We start from the raw sequence: 3,403 nt of genomic DNA, 5'->3' as shown, positions 1-3,403 counted from the left end.
ACAGCAGTACAACTGGAAGAACGTAATCGATGTCACTGAACTGTGCATGCAGAAATTTTTGAAATGGATGGTGTATTATTGGCTATGTATTTTTTTACTGAAAAAAAAAAAGGTCGAGAAGGGAGAGGGTTGAGATGTCTTGGGGCTGTTAACCAACTTCATAAAACAATATGTGTACTGAGTGTTTAATGAGAAATTATTTGTTCTGTAAACCTTCACCTGAAGTACAATTAAAAAAAAAAAAAAAAAAAAAACCAAGGGCAGTTAGAGAAAAGATAGAAGAGCTGAGAGTTCTGCCTGAAAACTGACAGAGAGTTGGCCCTGCTAAGGGGAAGAGTATATCCTGTATGGTTGTTAGAATCAGAGGAAATTTATAGACATATCACCTGCACGAATTGGAGTCTTGGGGATATTTAGTTCTTGTTTCCCTGATAGCTGCCTCTACAAATCACGTCATGAGATCTAGAAAGGGGAGTACTACTAAATCTCAGGACCCAGAGTATAATCCCTGAGTTATGATACCCTAGAAATAACCTTGGAAAAAATATTAAGATTTTTTTAAACTTGGAATATCTGAGGAAGAATGCAGCACTTTTGGTTTAACCGGCTTTCTCCAGGAACCCTAGTGGTTCAGGGGTTAAGAGCTTGACTGCTAACCAAAAGGTTGACAGTTTAAATCCACCAGCCACTCCTTGGAAACTCTATGGGGCAATTCTACTCTGTCTCATAGGGTCGCTATGAGTCAGAATTGACTCGATGGCAATGGATTTGTTTCTTTTGGTTGGCTTTCTCTAAAGCCGTGTGTCTTAGTTATCTAGCACTGCTACAACAGAAATACCACAAATGTATGGCTTTACAATGAGAAATTTATTCTCTCACAGTCTAGGAGGCTAGAAGTCCAAATTCAGGGCGCCAGCTCCAGCGGAAGGCTTCTCTCTCTGTCAGCTCTGGAGGAAAGTCTTTGTCATTAGTCTTCCCCTGCTCCAGGTGCAGGGACTCCAGGTCCAAAGGACACACTCTGCTCCAGGTGCTGCCTTCTTGGTGGTATGAGGTCCTGCTGTTTCTCTGCTGGCTTCTTTCTTTTATATCTGAAAAGAGATTGATTTAAAACATAATGTAACCTTGCAGATTGAGTCCTGCCTCATTAACATAACTGCCTCTAATCCTACCTCATTAACATCATAGAAGTAGGATTTACAACACGTAGGAAAATCACATCAGATGACAAAATGGCGAACAATCACACAATACTGGAAATCATGGCCTCGCCAAATTGATACGTATATTTTGGGGACACAATTCAGTCCACGACACCCTGACACTAGCCCATTTTACTTTTAGCCTTCTAGGAAATCTATATTGATGCATACATCATTTCACCTAAAAAATATTAAAGATCTTCCTTTCTATCTCTCTAGATACAAGTAATATTTAGTTTCATGGTAAAAGTGGTGTAGCAGAGTGGATCTTTCTGGCTTGAACCCTTATGTTTCCTTCTTTTCTAAGGTAACCAGAAATCCAAGATATTAATCATTTATAATTTTGCTAAATCCTGAATGTTAATCCTAAGAGTTCTGTGGTTGGGGTACAATGATTGAGGTACTTAATGAATAAATTAAGCCAGTTAATAAGTATCCCTATCTGTTACTTTTTATTCATTCTCCCCAATGCATATAATGAGGACGAGGAAGATGGGAGATGAATAGACTCCATGGAGATAATTAAAAAATTCAAGTAATTTTTTAAAATTCTCCACACCAATCCAAATTAGTTTCTTAGAACTGCTGTACTTTACTAAAAAGATTTCACCTAACAAATGGATGGCTTCTACCCTCATAACGCTTCAATGTGCCCTTAGTGTTCAAGCTGTTATTTCTCCATGTGTAATCCCTCAAGAGAGCTAAAAAATCAGCTGTCACTTCTTATTCTCAAAGACCCTTCTTAATTTTTCACTCCTATAATTGTCATGGGTAACTTTAGGGACAGACGTATAATCACTTATTTAATGTAAAAAGTCCTTACCCAGAGTCTTATGTCACATTCTGTCTGCCTTTTCATTGCAGTCAGGCTTGTCCTAGAACATGTTTTGTGTTTTAACAGTGTTTGGCCCTATGCCTGCTTTGTACTTTAGCCGCATTGATCCTTAATCTTTCCCTTGGCACTTGTGTATGAGAGGCCTCAACGGATTCCAGGTGTGTTTGTTGTGTTCGTTGCTGCTTGCTCTAATGTCTCCCCAATAGTCTTTTCTTAGCCTCACTGTATTGCATGCATGCCTTGAAAGATTGCCTTGGCTTTTTGACTTTGATTAATCTATATCTCCATTTCTGTTGGTTGGTCTATAAATTTGAATTCTTACGTTCCTTTCCCTTCAGTTAATAAAGGCAAATCATTTTAACTGCCACACAGCGCAGCACTTGGTTTTCTTCATGTAGTAAAATTTCTCTTCTTCTGGGAACCAGGAAGAAGCCTGTTTCTACCAGTGGTCATCCTGGTAACATATAAGGGTGTCATTTGGGGAGAGAAGATGAAGGTTTTCTATTTTCAAACGTCAAATTCTGATTGTCAGTCTCACTCAATAGCTGATAAGAAAATGTTATTCGTATTCTTAATAAATATTGATATTCCTTGATAAAAGTAGGATTCTTAAGAATTACTGTATTTTAGGTAACAGAAAACCTCTTTAGATTTAACTACGCAAAAATAAATAAATAAATAAAGGGTGCTTGCTTCGGCAGCACATATACTAAAATTGAAACTATACAGAGAAGATTAGCATGGCCCCTGCGCAAGGATGACATGCAAATTCGTGAAGCGTTCCATATTTTTACTAACGAGGTACAGTAGTCCAGTGACAAGGGCCAGAAGGCAGAAGGGGACAAGGAAGCTGGTGATAGGGAACACAAGATTGAGTAAGGATATTGTTGATGTGTTGTGAGATTGTTAACCATTGTCATAGGGCAACATTTGCAGTAACTGTTAAATGAGAAACTGTTTTGTTCTGTAAGCCTTCATCTTAAGTGAGAAAAACAGCACAATTGGAAGAGCGTAGTCAATGTCACTGAACTGTGCATGTAGAAATTTTTGAAATGGTGTATCTTTGGCTATGTGCATTTTCACCAAAAAAAAAAAGGTTGAGAAGTTAGAGGGTTGATATGTTGTGGGGTTGTTAACCAATGTCATAAAACAATATGTGTACTACTGTTTTATGAGAAACTATTTATTCTGTAAGCCTTCACCTGAAGTACAATAAAAAAATAAATACATAAAGGGCAATTTATTGGACAAGTAATGAGTTATCACAGGAAACCTAAGGAAAGGAAACATAGCTATCATTAGAAAGCCATTGGAAACTTAAGCAATCTCTGTCATTCAGTCTCTCGTTCTATCCCTCACCCAATCCCAC

General features: G+C 37.9%; 1 non-coding gene across 1 annotated transcript; it reads left to right on the top strand.

The window, feature by feature from the left end:
- The first annotated feature begins 2,719 nt into the window (after window positions 1-2,719).
- On the top strand, window positions 2,720-2,826 carry LOC111820316 (U6 spliceosomal RNA). Its single transcript, XR_002823872.1, has one exon. It is a non-coding gene; the product is annotated as a U6 spliceosomal RNA (small nuclear RNA).
- The last annotated feature ends 577 nt before the right edge of the window (window positions 2,827-3,403 follow it).

The sequence above is a fragment of the Trichechus manatus genome, unplaced genomic scaffold (genome assembly GCF_000243295.1).
Source record: "Trichechus manatus latirostris isolate Lorelei unplaced genomic scaffold, TriManLat1.0 scaffold00033, whole genome shotgun sequence".
NCBI lineage: Eukaryota > Metazoa > Chordata > Mammalia > Sirenia > Trichechidae > Trichechus > Trichechus manatus.
This window is presented reverse-complemented; position numbering and strand designations above follow the sequence as displayed.